Genomic DNA, 16731 nt, shown 5'->3' with positions numbered 1-16731 from the left:
TAAAGTATTGGGGTGAGTTTGTACAAACCCCCGTACCCCCTCGAAGGTGCGACTGAGTCATGCTGGATGCACTGGCAGGGTGTTTGCTATTTGCCTGCGAAGGCTGATATGTAATAACACAGACTTAAAGCAACAAGTAGCAGATTTGCATTCAGGGTAAGAAAGAGTTAAAACAGAAGTGCTGTTGCAGAGGCAGGCCTGTGTAACCTGCAGTGCAGGAACAGCATCTCCTGCCCCGAATCCTTCTGATGGTGGGGAGGAGGGGGTTGCTGTTGCTGACAATTGAGCAGAAGGACCTGACAATGTCACCCCAATTGCTGCAGCATTTGCAGTACAACAGGACCCATAACTGCCCTTTAGGGCAGGGAATGGGTATGAGGTGGTATTTTAGTGAATACAAAACCAACTTATTTGTTAAACTTCAGTAAAAAATAATAATAATTAAAAAATTGTTACAGTTGTGGGAGCTGCTGGCCACCAGGAAAACATCCTGAAACCTTTAAAGTACAAACTAAGAAAACAAATAAGAATGCCAAATTCACCAAAATCTTTGTTGGGATGAGATTTATTAGAACATCTAGACGTTTAAAGAAGGAGAAATGAAACTAAAAGTTAAAAATGATCAAGTAATTGAAATATTAAGCTTATCTTTAATTCAACAGAAAAGAGGAAAAGAGGACCTCCCTGAAGTAAAATAATTTTTTAACCAGGTGTATCCGAAAATAAAAGGTGAAAAATGCTTTACCTGTTACAGTAAAAATGATAAGGGGGAGGCTTGCCCAGTTCAGATAAAAACAATATCCCTTGGTCAGCAAGGCTGTGGAGATATTGGCAGAAAACCTGAAATAAAATACACTCTGTAGTAGTTCTACTAATGTAAATCTGTGTGTTTTGCCATGACAGTGACTTGTTATGGGATGTGCAGATGAAACTGCATTGACAACGAAGTACAAGGAATAAGGTTGGTCAGGTGCCTCCTACCATAGTCAAGGGCAAGACTGGGTTGGCCTCTGTGTTTGCCACCAAGAAGAATCTTGAGCTCCGCTTTTGGCTGCAACCCAGTAGGCGTTGAGCAGTGGGAACATATGCCATGCCAGACCTTGATGTGAGGAATGGCCCACTCTGAGGCACTGATTTGGAAATTGGAAACCACCTGGCCGACCATGAGGCCAGATGAGTAACAGAGGAGGTAGGAAAAAAGGAATTATCCTTAATACCCGACGATAAAATCCAAACTGTAAGTACAGATCAAGAGCCAAACTATTCTAAAGAAAACTTAAAGGTAATTCAGGACATGAATGATAAAATAAAATTAAGTAAGTGGACTTATTCAAGGGATGGTCATATAGTGGTACCATCTAATTTAATATGGACCACAGCCCTATTATTAATAAGACGCATTGGGGAGCTGATGCTTTATATAAAAGTCTAAATCAGAAATTGATAGGGCAAAACTTGTATACTGTAATAAAACAGGTGACTCAGCAATGTGAAACGTGTTTATGCAATAATCCCAATAAAGCAAATAAATAAAACTAGGGAACATTAGTAGAGGAAATGTTTCAGGGCAACATTGGCAGATCCAATTTCTCGGAACTTCCTTGAAAAGGGGGGTATCGATATTTATTGGTACTAACAGATACCTTTTCAGGTTGGCCAGAAGCCTTCCCATGCAGAACTGCTAAAGCCCGGGAAGTGACCAAAATACTGCTCCAAGAGATAATACCTGGGTTTGGAGTCCCAGCGGTAATGTCCTCGAATAGAGGACCACATTTTGTGTCCAGAATAGTGCAACAGATCAGCCACCATATAGGAATAGATTGGCAATTACATACCCCATACTGACCACAATCGAGTGGCCAGGTGGAAAAGATGAATCATCTAATCAAACAACAGATTGTCAAGCTAGGTCAAGAAACAAATCTAACTTGGCCCCAGTCTTTGCCATTAGCTCTTACACAAATTCGAATTAGACCAAGAGCAAAAGAGGGGCTTAGCCCATTTGAAATTTTATATGGACGACCCTATGTGGTACAAAAGGGGACGTCTTCACAGATTGGTGAAGAAACAATGACTTCCTATATGGTGGCACTAAACAAACAATTAATAAGAATTGAGAAGCATGTGATGGGAACACGCAGTAGGGGTCTGGATGGACCTGTTCACGATATACGACCAGGGGACTATGTATACGTTAAGTGTTTTGCAGATAAAACCCTGGAACCACAGTGGACCGGACCTTTTCAAGTCCTACTCACCACCTACACTGCAATCAAGGTTGAGGGACAGAATTCTTGGATTCACCACACCCGGATCAAGAAAGCCCCTGCAACTTCGTGGAGAGTAACCCCAGATAAAAAAGGACTGAAACTTAAATTTACTCGGACAAATGGGAACAATGTGGGTGGCAAGTAAGTGAACCTGAGCGGTTGTGGATCCACCATATGGGAAGGGCACCACAACAAACAATATAGAACAAAAGAGTCTGGGACTGAGCCAGTGGCCAGTCTTGCCCAATTTGTTATCAGTAAGCCCCAACTCAAACAAAGATATTTTTGATCAAAACAGATTTTATATGTATATGTGAGGAACGTTTAGATTCTTAAAATGATCAATAGTGGGTTTAAACCATTTGTGGTTTTTTTGTACCCTCTCTCTTGCCTACAACCAAGAGCCTGATAACTGGCCTTGGAATCATGCCCAGAAAAAACACACTGGAATAATGGGAAAGGTGGACTCAAAGACGAAACTAGCTATGGTGGTTTTTTCTGAAAATGAGGTGTACCAAAGGAATCAATGGGATCGGGAGGATGTACACAAAGTCGACCAATTATGGGGAAAAATTAGGAGATAGGATAAAAGTAGGGTGTCAAACATATAATGAAAAAGATAACACCAAGATTTCAGGAGACACCCTGATTAATGTCAGAAAGGTAGATAAGGAATTTACCCTTCCAAATACAACCATGTGCTTTAATTCACGGGAATGTTGCCACAATTTTACCTTAACCGAGCCCATCTTTATAATATGCCTAGGAAAATACCCTTTTGAACATAGAACATGGGCCAGAAAGATAGGCGACAAGTGGCAAACAGTAGATTTAGAATCTTGTATTATGCGAGAACAGCAGGGCTTCCTCTGTGAAAGCAATACTATAATGGCCCAGGATACTTGTTTAGATACAGATCAGAAAATATGTCATTTCGAGGCCCGACCAAATGCAAACTTGAAAACAGTAATTATATATGCAGGGAAGGGATGTGCGTGTTTGAGAACTAAGTGTAACACAGTAACTGTAGATGGGGAGGTAAAGGAGACTGCACAATATTCAAATTACTGTATCTGTAATTTTACATCTAATTCCTACCCCCATAGGACTAAATATAAGCAGTATAAAAGAACTATTAAAACATGCAGATTTACAACGTATACTGGAAGAAACCAAAGAAAAGGGACACGAAACTCTTCTTATGATCCATCATGATGTAGAGGGGATCAAGAAAGTTTTAAAAAAAGGTAGAACAGGATGGAAACCATAATTGGTGGGATACTCTCTTTGGCTGGTCACCTTCTGCAACAGGAATTCTTAACACTATGGTACACCCCATTGTGATCTTATTGATCAGTTTAGGAATTTCCTTAATACTAACCATTATGTTATATTTGTGGGTTTGGAGAATGTTTAAAAGGGTAACACTTATGTATGATGCTTTATATCATTCGGGAAGACTGCTTAAGTAAAAGAATTTACTTAGTTTGATAGAAAAGGGGGGATTGATATGGAGAAATAGTGTGAAATGGGGACAATGGACATCGATTGTGATTGTATATGTCTGCTCAAGGAATGTGGGTATGGTGACTGGTCATGGGTGCGGTGTCTGGTCACATAGGCACACAGCTTTGAGGAGACAACTACAGTTTTGAGGAGACGCCTGCCCTTCTTCCTCTAACAAAGGGGCTATATAAAAAAGAATGAGAAAAGGATGAGATATATTCCAATGCTATCTAGAGGGAGGGAGTGCTAAGTTTCCTTGCTGGAGAAGATCAGATGGTCACAAGGACATGAATCACCTACAAACCTGCAAGACCACCACATTCCAGGCAAAGGACCGATAAGCTAATTAACATACGAAGCGGGGTTTAGGTAACGAATATGTATAGGCGTTAATTGAATATTCATTTGTTTCATTGTATAAATGTGAGATGGTTCGTCACTTCGGGTATGCACGCTTGTGGTGGAGCGATCCCCCGTGCATCTGCGCGCAATAAACATACCTACTTTATAACTTTCGAGTTATAGAGTCTAATTCCGCACGTCACCCAGAGGGTTTTTTTCCACCATGACTATATTATATTTAGTGTTAGATTTCCACAGTTTAAGGGAAGAGGACTTTTAAAAAAACCAAAAAACATCATAACCAGCTTCAACAAGACTTGAGCACTTAATCCAAGTCAAGCTTTGCCATATGCAGGTACTCTCCTCATCACAATATTTTGTGCTTCTCTAAAAAACCAGGTTTTGTATTGCTTCAGTCCAAAACTTTACAGTGAATGCACACAAGCATATTCTCTCCAGTTACCTGTGTCACTATTATGTAGCAAAAAAAGATACAATCTTAGAGTTTTGAAGTTGCATAATTTCAAAGACATACTAAGGAACTCTTTCTTCCTTAAAATTCAGTACAAGGATAAGAGCGGAAGTGACCCGTACTGAACTTATGGCATTTTCCCACAATTCTCATACATGTAATCTTTTCTTTATACAGAGCTAACACAGTCCTTCTCAAGAAGATAAGGCTATTGGAAAGATCAAATCTTTTTAATCAACTGAAGTACAATACATCAACTTACCAATACACCTTTTATCCAGCCAAACTTGACTACTCCTTTGCTATCTCGTATATAAGTGGCAACTGCTTCCCCAGTTGGCATTCCTTCCTCTCTATTTGCACAGCCTTCTTCAAAGGGCTTCTAGGAAAAAGGGAAAATGCTTGTAAGAAATGGTCCAGCAATTTGTGTCAATAGAGGTTTTAAAAGGTAAACATTGGGACTTGGATCTAGGGGACAGGAGAACAAAGGAGTTTCAAATGACTGTTAACTATTGCAGGGAATGCTACACAAGTCTCTGACATCCAGCCAAGAGATTACCAAATAAGAAAGAAAAGGAAACTGAAGGACTACTGGAGGACAAAGCCTGGGAGGAAGTCTGCGAGCCTTCAGCCCAAACTACCCCCAGAGAGACCACCGAGAACTGATATGCATGCAGGGGTCGAATTCCAGAAACTAATTGTAATAACCCTGCCTTTCTTAGAAGTAGTGATGAATATGTATTAGCTTAGGAACATAAAAAAACAGCCGCCCGATGTAACAAGTGCACGTTAGAGGAGCCCTGACTCACTCAGCACCCAGCGCTGTTTACTTGCCTTTTATTAATCCCATAAATAAATAATATAAAACTAAAAATTGACTCAATTTATAACATGCTTATGTTTTATGAGCTTAATTGAATATAGAGGGAATTTGATACTCATATTGCAAGAAACCTTCTGCTTGTACAGAGGAAAAAAAGAAAGGATAGCAAGGCAGAAGTTACCAAGGCTTTCCTTTATGTTCCTTGCATGAGAGACAACCCACAGACTTCAAGCAATGTGAATGAAATTTACAAGAACAACTTAGGTATTCCACTTAAGTTAATTCAAACATAACAGTCAGAGTAATAAATATTTTTAAAGAGTCAGTCCTAAAGCCCTAACAAACATCTAGCCTTTAAAAAAAATAACACCAACAACTTACAAGATTTCACATGCAGTGACTTCCAACAGTACAGAGTTTTATTTCTTAATCTGAAAACATATACTGTTCTAACACAAACTATTGGTCTCAACTACAGCAATTCCTGTAGTCCAGGCTTGGCTGTTATTTGATCATTTTTTCAAGAAACAGTTTATTTACTTCCTTATAGACTATTCTACTATTCATTATAAGACAATGCTGCTAGAAAGGAGGGTGGCAAAGTAGCATTTCAGGGAGAAGGAAGGAAGACGATCTCTTCCCAAACTATTCCCTTAGAAGAGTTACAGATACAGAAAACATCAGTCTAACCCACAAAGACCAACTTGTGACATTTCCATTACAATTCAACACTTAGCTTTACAATGCAGAAGTCTTGACTGTCTGACATACTTAAAAGCTCAGCAAAACAAAACTGCCTTTCAAAGATCGAACAAGCATGCAACATGTTTTGGGTGGGATTTTTCTGTTGGGTTGGGGTTCCCCCCCCCCCCCCCCCCCCCCCCTTATGAATTTCCTACACTTTCTATAAGAAATCTTCAGGAAGCACTCTAGACAAAGTGCTATAAACGATAACAATTAAAACAATTTTATTTTGGGTTCAATCCATTTAGGTTGAGAAACAATAAGCAAAAACAGCACTGAGTGCGCGAAGAACTCAATTAGTTCCACCACACGCACACCTGAGTCCTAAAAGCAGCGTCTTTTATCCCCGGATCTTGTCCAATCTCTTCTCGACAGGTTGTTCGTCCTGCTCTTTCCCCATTGGGTCGTTAGGGTACACCTTCTCCTCCTGTTGGCTCTCCTTTGGCGTGCTTTTTCAAATCTCAAGGTCTTTGTCTCCTTCAGAGGGCTTTCCCTGGCGTGCTTTCGCTTTCCTTTCTTTATCTTATCTTGGCAGGCTTTTCCAAGCAGCGATTGCCTCAGGGGAAAGGGAAACCATCACATTGTCTCAAAGGAGAACCACAGGTGCCCACTCACTGCAACTGTGATGCAGGTCCCAGATTTACACAGGGTACAACAATTACACTTATCACAGTACATTCTATTTTTGACATGAATCATGACTGCGTTTATCACAAAAGTACATTAGTTATCCAAGGCAACAAGTATAAAGAATGAATACACTAGAAGACCATTTAGGGAATACTATTCAACAAACCAGCTCAAGCAGTATTTATTAAGCGGCTTGCATCCCAGGGGGCTTAAGAAATACTTAAGCTATTAGAGGCTCAACCCCAAAGAGGAATCCCAAAGAGCAAAGAGTCCAGAGGAAATATTTATAGATCTATTACTTATGGAAAGTGTCACCCATATTTACTCACAATTAGAAGCAAATATACAAACAAATAAGTTACCTAAAAAATCACCCAATGATCATGTCACCATTATCCAAAGGTCACTAGCACAGATTCACAACAGTGTTTCTCACATGTTCCCTGTGTTATGAAGATCTCAAAAACGTACCTGCAACACATCTAGAGATACTGTGTGGCTTTCCACCACTAGGCAGAATCACCATCAGTTTACACATATTTACCTTTATGAGATAGCTTTCTTAAATGGTAGGTCTTCTTGTCTCCAGGAGGAAGAAAAGAACAAGCTATATACCTTATAGGACCAAAAGAAATATCACTGGAAATTACCCAGTTTGATGAAATGTAAGTCTTCTGAATAGGAGAGAACTAATGGCTGTAAATTCTTGGGAGTTTTGCACAGTCTTTGACTAGTTGAATTTATTTACTTGCTGATTATCTGCATCTAAATACCCAAATTTGAGCCAAAACAAGTAATAAATACTGTATGATCCATTGGGGGGGGGGGGGGGGAATGGTAAGGACCGAGAAGAGAATTGAAATGCTGCTACTTTTAAAGTTTTTACATATAATTAACTCTAGAATTCATATGTCAAGAAGAAAAATTAACTACCTTTCCTTTAATACATACAGCTACAAGTCACTTGCCAGCTGAGCCTTACATTGACCTGCCTAAACCAGAAATGAAGAGATTGAAAACTCCCTATTAAGGCTTCTTACCCAACTCAGACACACTTAAAATTCACAACAGAAAAGGACTAGTCTATATATCACCCTACTCTGATATCCTTGATTACCTTTCCTTCAGATGGATGACCTTTCCTCCAAATGAAGGAAGATGCAATTATTGAAACCCTTTCTAACTTTTAATGTCTTATTAAAGGCATTAATAATGTTTTTATCTTGTCTGATAACTTCACTTATCAGACACTGCTGTTCTCAACAAAACTTACCAGAAGCTTTCCTCCCCTTCTTCCCCCACCCACTGCCAAAAATATGTAGGAAAAAAGGTACATTAAGCAAAGGAGAGACTAGGCACGTAAACAGAAATTTCTAACCCAGGCTCTTCAGAAATTAAGAATGTTTCTTTGATAGTTGCATTTTCAAAGCCACAGACACCTCTGAAGGTAATTAAAGGAATAAAATATCCTCCCACAGTTGTAGGGATAGAATGGCCTGAAATTCCCATTGCCACCAGTTTACTTACTAACTGAAGAACTCTCTTTGCACTCTCCCTAGCACTAGTAATCATAACTAGTGTATTAACAAACTTTACAGATCTCTATAAGGACCTTTCCACTCCCTTGAAGAAATGAAAATACACTTGTTTTCAAACAAACAAAAATTATGTAGAAAGATCAAACTTGTGATTTCGATGACTGTAAAAGTCTAGCTCTGATATGTCTGAACTCCACACAGAGGAAACTCATGCATTTATCGAGGCTCAAACTAATCTAATTCAATGAGGCAGAACTAATTCCAAAAACAAGAGCAGGGCACTCCCTATTTGATATAATCCACTTCCATTTCTATACTATGCTGCTTTATCATGGGAACAATTAACAAGAGACATGGAAAAGTGTCAGTTTATACGATTTAAGCTCTCTGTAGACTTTCCATGCTAAAGTTAAATTTCTCATTGTATTCTATGTCCTAAATCAAGCAGCAGAGAACACCAAATAATCCCAAAATCACATTAAACACTCTCAAACACAGAGCCCAAGAAGCAAATTAATTCCTAAAGTTAATTTAATAAACATGTCAACAATGACAACAAAAACTTCAACCAAGCATGCAAGTGTGTAATGAGAGGGCTTAGGAGCATAAATCCTTGTACACCAATGCACTCAGTATGAGAAACAAACAGGATTAACTGGAAGCGTTGGTCAGCTCCCAGAGCTACGATGTCATTGGTATTAGTGAGACTTGGCAGAATGAGTCCCATGATTGGGGTGCTGGGATGAAGGGCTACAGGCTGTTCAGGAGGGATAGGCAGCGTAAGGGCTCTTTCTGAAATCTATGCAGGCTTTTCCTGTTTGCTCTCAAGCACTGGATGTGGAGAAAAAGAAAAGGCCTTGTTCATTGTCTGGGTGCCAGACTGCAGAGTGATTATGGCTTAAAACATAGTGAGGAAGCAACTAGCACTAAATCTGGCTCTCAGAGCTCACCTGCAAATTACTTCTGTGCATACCTGTTTGCAATGAGGGGCGTGCCCAAAGCCTCCCAAATCTTAAATCCTGATCTAGGAAGAAGAGACCTCCACAGATGAGCATAGAGGGAGTGAACAGCTCAGTGGAGTGTAAACTAGCTGCAAAGGTGCTTTGGTGCATGTGGACATTTTCCAGAGCAGAACTTGGGTAGATAAGCAATTGTATATAACCAGCACTTATGTATGCAATAAAGGTTCTCACTTCTTCACTGACTTGGAGTCTGTGCCTTCATATGCCACAAGGCAGGGCAGGCAAGGCAGAGATGTTGCACTGTATGTAAGGGAGAGAGGCTTGACTGTACAGCCCTCGCAGTTAGTGATGATGTGGTTGAGAGCCTCTGGGTGAGGATGAGGGTGGTGGAAAACAAAGGAGATGTTGTAGTGGGTGTCTACTAACGATTGCCCAGCCAGGATGTCAGTGCTGATGAGTTACTCTATAGGATTGGTAGCCCTCATCCTTATGGGAGTTTTCAACTTCCCAGACATCAGCTGGGAGTACCATACTGCTGTGATGAGCAGGTCTTGGAAGTTCTTGAAGTTTGTAGGAGATAACTTCTTGTCAAAGGTACTCAGTGAGCCAACTAAGAAAGATGCCCTCCTAGACTTGCTAATTGTGAATAGAGAAGGACTCGTGGGGGATGCGATGGTAGGTGGCTGTCTTGGCCACAGTGATCATGAAATAGTTGAGTTTAGAATTTTCAGCATAATGAGAAAAAAGGACAGCAGAGTTGCTACCTTGGACTTCAGGAGAGCAAACTTTAAGCTATTCTGGGAGCCACTTAGCAGAGTCCCCTGGGAATCTACTTTTGAGGGCTTAGTAGTCCACGAGTGCTGGTCAGTTTTTAAGAACCACCTTTTAGAAGCACAGGATCAGATGTAATCCCACTGTGTTGAAAGTCAAGCAAGCAGGGCAGAAGACCAGCTTGGCTGAACAGGGAACTCCTCGTGGAGCTCAAGAGGAAAAAGAAATTGTATGATCTCTGGAATCAAGGTCAGGCTTCTCAGGAAGATTACAGGGCCGTGGTTCGTATATGCCGGGAGAAAACACAACAGACCAAAGCTCAATTAGAGCTGAAACTGGCCAGTGTTCTGTTAGATAACACGAAAGGCTTTTTGACGTATATTAATAGTAAGAGGAGGTGTAAAGACAACATTGGACCGTTACTTCTTCAAGATGGTTGTTGTGGTTTAACCCTGGCCAGCAACCAAGCACCGTGCAGCCACTTGCTCACTCCCCCTCACCCAGAGGGATGGGGAAGAGAATTGGAAAGGAATGTGAAACTCAGGGGTTGAGATAAGAACAATTTAATAGGTAAAGCAAAAGCCGCGCACACAAGCAAAGCAAAGCAAGGAATTCATTCACTACTTCCCATGGGCAGGCAGGGTGTTCAGCCATCCCCAGGAAAGCAGGGCACCATCACGCGTAACGGTTACTTGGGAAGACAAACGCCATAATGCCGGATGTCCCCCCACCCTTCTTCTTCCCCCAGTTCATATACTCAGCATGATGTCATATGGTATGGAATATCCCTTTGGCTAGTTTGGGTCACCTGTCCTGGCTGTGTCCCCTCCCAATTTCCCGTGCCTCCCCAGCCCTCTGGCTGGCAGGGCCCAAGAAACTGAAAAGACCTTGACTTAGTAAAACATTACCCAGCAACAACTAAAACCATCAGTGTCCCATCAACATTGTTCTCGCACCAAATCCAAAACACAGCACTGCACCAGCTACTAAGAGGAAAATTAACTCTATCCCAGCTGAAACCAGGACAATGGTCATCTGACTATTAGGGCTGAATAAAAAGCGGAGGCATTCACTGCTTATTTTTGCCTCACACTTTAATAATACTGGTAGACCTTGGGCTGGCTGGTCCCCTGAGTCAGAGGACCATGAGTGTGGGAAGAGTGGCTTTCCACTTGTGGACGCTGAAATTGTAAGGGACCAGCTAGATCAGCTGAATGTTCACAAGTCCATGGGGCCTGATGGGAGTCATCCCAGAGTACTGAAGGAGCTAGCGGATGTTACAGGAGGACCCATCTTGATCATCTACCAAAGGTCTTGGGAGTCTGGGGAGGTCCCTGCTGACTGGAAACAAGCTAGTGTTATTCCAGTCTACAAGAAGGGCGTGAGGGAACTACAGACCTGTTAGTCTAACCTCAGTTCCTGGAAAAATTATGGAGAAGATCATACTCTGGGTACTATTGAAAGGCTTCTAAAGAGCAATGCAATCCTCAGACTCGGTCAACATGGGTTCACAAAGGGAAAGTCCTGTCTAAACAATCTGATCTCCTTCTATGATAAGGTCACCCACCTACTGGATGAAGGGAAGGCGGTAGACGTAGTTTTTCTGGATTTTAGTAAGGCTTTTGATACTGTCCCTCACAGCATCCTTCTGGACAAGTTGTGCAACTGTGGGATGAGTGGGTTCATTGTGTGTTGGGTGAAGAACTGGCTGAAGAGCAGGGCTCAAAGGGTTGTAGTGAATGGAGTTATATCTGGCTGGTGACCAGTCGCCAGCAGTGTTCCTCAGGGTTCAATTATAGGGCCGTTTTTGCTCAATATATTTATCAGCAATCTAGATCCATTAGCAAGTTTGCTGACAATACCGAACTGGGAGGTGCTGTTGACTCTCTTGAGGGACAAGAGGCCTTGCAGAGGGATCTAGATAGATTGGAGCATTGGGCTATGATTAATAGGATGAAATTTAACGAGCCCAAATGCTGGGTTCTGCACATAGGATGGAGTAACACCAGACACGAGTATAAACTGTGAGAGGAGTGGCTGGAGAGCAGCCCTGCAGAAAGGGATCTGGGGATGCTGGTTGGCAGCAGGCTCAATAGGAGCCAGCAGCATGCCCTGGCAGCCAAGAGGGCAAACTGCATCCTGGGGTGCATCAAACACAGCATAACCAGCCAGTCAAAAGAGGTGATGACCCTGCTGTATTCAGCGTTGGTGCAGCCTCACCTTGAGTACTGTGTGCAGTTCTGGGCCCCACAATTTAAGAGGGATGTGAAGATCCTTGAATGCGTCCAGAGGAGGGCAACAAAGCCAGTGGAAGGGCTGCAAGGCATGTCCTATGAGGAGCAGCTAAGGACTCTGGGTTTGTCTACTTTGGAGAGAAGGAGTCTGAGGGTCAACCTCATTGCTCTCTACAGCTTCCTGAGGAGAGGGAGTGGAGAGGGAGGTGCTGATCTCCCTGGTATCCAGTGACAGGACCTGTGGGAATGGTTCAAATCTGCACCAGGGGAGGTTTAGACTGAACATTAGGAAGCATTTCTTTACCTAGTGGGTGGTCAAACACTGGAACAGGCTTCCTAGAGAGGGGGGTCGATGCCCCAAGCCTGTCAGTGTTTAAGAGGCATTTGGACAATGCTCTTAATTAATAACACACACTAACTTTTGGTCAGCCCTGAAGTGGCCATGCAGTTGGACTAGATGATTGTTGTAGGTCCCTTCCAACTGAAATATTTTATTCTAGTCTCATCTAGTCTTTTTTATATATAGCTTATCAGAGGGAAAGGAGGAAATTCCAGGAAAACTTTTCATGAAATAATCTAGGAATGTTAACTTCCTTGCTTGATTTACATCTGTCAGGCAAACCTTTTTTGGTCACTATAGGTGGAATTTTTTTTACTGTGGAATCATAACACAATCTTCTAGGAAAATAAAACCTTGCAAAATTGTGTCAACCTGTTTATATATGTATGTATGTATCACTACAAAACTGCACTCCACTAGGAAAACTGCACCAAGAAAATTTTTAAAAAGAAACTCAAACCAAACACACAGACATACACACTAACAATGTGTTATGTAAGTGATGTTGCTTAATACTAACTTAAAATAAAGTGCTATGGGTAAGTCATGATTCAAAGAAATAGAAGATTGAACTAAAAATGAGCTATTAAATTTTTGCAGTTCAAGTGATTTATAGCTTTCCTCTGTGCTAAGATTTTCTTTTTCTTACTTATTGGACTCTGGTTTCTCTAAAACTAAGGCTTTTCTCAAACAAGAAAGCAGATGGTTATCTTGATTGCATTATTTCTTCATGGTGAAGAAGTGCTTAAGAGTGAAACTTATTAAAAAATTAAATGCCTTATCTTGATGTTGCTCTGTGAGAATATGCTTACCTAAAAAGGGAAGTAACCTAGATACGTCCTTCTTAAGTGCAGGTTCAGTCTGTTAATGCTTATTCTTGTGATGGCTCTGCTCTAGGTTCCTGTGTTGTTCGAGATGCTACAGGGAAAGTTAATAATACCATTATCACCGAGCTGAAAAATTGTACTACTGCAGCTTGCAAATTAAACTATGATTTCTCATCCTGTCAGACAGGGTGTCAGTATGGGCTGATGAACAATTTCCAGGTATGAAATGTTCTCTTAAATTAGTATAATTGGGTTTGTGCTTTTTTTGAAATGCATATTAACAACAACAATAAAATAATTGGTTAAAAATGTCTGTCTCCATAAATACAAGGTTAATCTGGAATAGTTCAGTGATACACTTGAGCTAGTATGTAGAACAGCAAGGTAACCATGTTTAAAAAAACAAACCAGAACACCTTTGTGCTGCGAATGAAGAGACGGGACGCAGCTTGATGCAAGCAAATGTCAGTTTATTGTACAGAAACACGAGTTTATAAACACTTTCAAAAGCTGCGCATTTCAAACTAATTGGTTCTTGAAGCTAAGCACTGCATACCAGGCAATCCCTGATTGGTGGTTAACTACCAGCAATCAACAGCAAGGTGTTACCTTTCCTTGGCGCCATCCTTGGCGCCATCCGTCTCCCACCCCCCTGTGCTCTGCAAACATGCCTCATCATGTTAATTGTTGTCTAGACAAGCTCGAGCAAATTCCCCTCAGCTAACTGATTGCCGCGCATGGTCCCAGTTTGCAGACTGCTCCTGCATCTCCCCCTTCCTGTTGCACAAAAAGAACCTTTGAAACCGAACAAGTAAAAACAAGGTATAAGTAATAGAACAAATAAAAAAACAACTGAGACATATTATCAGTGTCAAAATAACCCACTGTCTCTGTTCCATACAATTTTACAATTTCCCCTTTTTGTTTTGAACAGCTAGTACCAGGTTTGCCATGTTCTGCAGGGCCCTTGCAAACATGACAGCAACCAAGGTAATAGCAAACAATACTGCCAATTGAATGAATGGATGCCAAAAAAGGCTGAAATTTTCTCAGACTTTGATAACATGTTGCTGCAATGGGGCGCCTAAAATCCACGCAGCACATACCATCAAAATCCTCACAGCCATGTCCCTGAACCAACAACAAAAAAACAGTGGCAATTTTGACTCACATTCTTAACTGCCTACCAAACAAGGTGATTTAACTCTTTAATGCTTTCCCTGCTGTTACTCTGGGTAAGATAAGAACGGCTGCGACACGTTCCCATCATAGCCTCCTACTACATTAGCATCTACAGAAAGACAATGATCGACATTCAAAGTGTAAACAATATCATCTTTTGGATTAACATTATACATAGGTGGAAGGGCACACCAAACAAGAACTGCTTCAGTCAAAAAGTCAGAAACATAGCATGCCTTCTCTGAACATACCTCTGGGGTCATTCCCTTCATTCCCTCTTTTTTATGCAAAGAGAGACACTTTACCATAACAGAGAAGCCCCTATTTACATCTCTGAGCCAGGACACAAACCGCAGCTGTATGCGCCACCAGGCTCAGGGCAGGAATCATTCATGTAGTTACATAGCTATATATCTCTACAACTGTGCAGACACCTATTAAACACTAAATAATCATGTTTATCTTTCCTATTCTCCTTCACAATACCTAGTTGTTCTCTCATTATGAATCCTCCATTCCCCTCATCAGTGTCAATGGAATCATTGTCCGAGTTGTCCTGTGAGTTGTCCTGTTCCCGTGCTTAGTCCAAGAGTATTACCTTTGTTAAGTGGTTTGATCCAGGGTGATAGTGTTCGTTCTAGGCGCTGTAAAAAGCGAAATCTATATTCTATGTCCTGATTTTGGGTATCTAACATTAATGCAAAACAGTAATCCTCACACAGTTTTTATTTCATTCTGTAGGGTCAGTGTCGCTATCAGTTGTCTGCGGTAAAGGTTCACGGAAAGGTCTTACATTCTTCGCTGGGATCCATCTAGGTCCTTTTTCTGTAGAGACACAAGCATAACCTTTTCCCCATGTAACAAGAGGATATGGTCCCATAATTTTACCTGTTTCTGGATCTCGGACCGATACTGGGGCTTTAAACCCGTGCCTCGAAGGAGGTATTTGCAGTGAAATGTCGAACTATCGGTGGGTTGTTATCTATTAAAGAACAATTCAAAAAATTAAAAACATACAATGCTTTCTGTAACCGTTCCTCCGGAATAGCCATTCCCATTCCCCCTTTTTGTTGTTGTAATAAACGTTTTAGAGACTGATGAGACCGTTCAATGAGAGATTGACCGGTGGGGGAATGAGGAATGCCAGTAATATGAGTTATGCCCCATAGGACAAAAAAAGGTTTTTATAGTTGTTGAAACATAAGCTGGACCATTATCTGTCTTTATCTTTAAGGGAATACCCAATGTAGCAAAAGCACGCATTAAATGTCTACGAACATCTCGTGCCTTTTCTCCTGTGTGACAAGAGGCAAACAAGGCACCTGAAAATGTATCAATGGAAGAGTGGATATATTTAAGGTTACCAAATTCAGAATAATGTGTGACATCTGTTTGCCATAATTGTAGGCTTTGTAATCCTCTAGGGTTAACTCCTGCAGCAATTGATGGGAAAGAATGTTTTTGACAATCAGGACAGACAGCAATAATATTTGATGCTTGGTGAGAAGTAAGGTCAAACTGTCGCTTAAGAGCTCCAGCATTTTGATGGAAAAAAGAGTGACTCAGTTTAGCTTGTGCAATACGGTCTGGCAGTACTTGAACTGGTAACGTCAATAGATCAGCTCGTCGGTTACCTTCTGCAAGAAAACCAGGTAGTGAGGTATGAGACCTAATATGCATAACAAAATAAGGTGCAGATCGAGAGTCCAAAAGGAAAATAAGTTCCTGTAACAGGGTAAAAAGTTGTGAATGTGAAACATTTCGCAGCACAGAAGCTTCAGCTCGTGTAACAATACCTGCAACATAAGCAGAATCAGTAACAAGATTGAGTGGTACATTCCATTTTCGGAAAACACGAACAACTGCATTCAGTTCTACTATTTGAGGTGAACCGGAGACTGTCTCTATGTCCGAATCCCATTGTCTCCGTTGATCATCCCACCATAGAAGAACAGATTTATGTGATTTGCCTGATCCATCTGTAAAGACAGTAAGTGCCTGTAAGGGTTGTTCGCTTCTTCTGGGTTTTAACATCAGACGAAAATCAATGTTAAACAGTTTGTGTGAAGGTGGATGGGAAGTTATTTGAC

At 41.1% G+C, this 16731-nt stretch overlaps 1 pseudogene; it reads left to right on the top strand.

Annotated features, from left to right (window-relative positions):
• Positions 1 to 13167: 13167 nt before the first annotated feature.
• LOC121080443 overlaps positions 13168 to 16731 on the top strand; it is a 111992-nt pseudogene continuing 108428 nt past the window's right edge.

The sequence above is a fragment of the Falco naumanni genome, chromosome W, assembly GCF_017639655.2.
Source record: "Falco naumanni isolate bFalNau1 chromosome W, bFalNau1.pat, whole genome shotgun sequence".
Classification (NCBI taxonomy): Eukaryota; Metazoa; Chordata; class Aves; order Falconiformes; family Falconidae; genus Falco; species Falco naumanni.
This window is presented reverse-complemented; position numbering and strand designations above follow the sequence as displayed.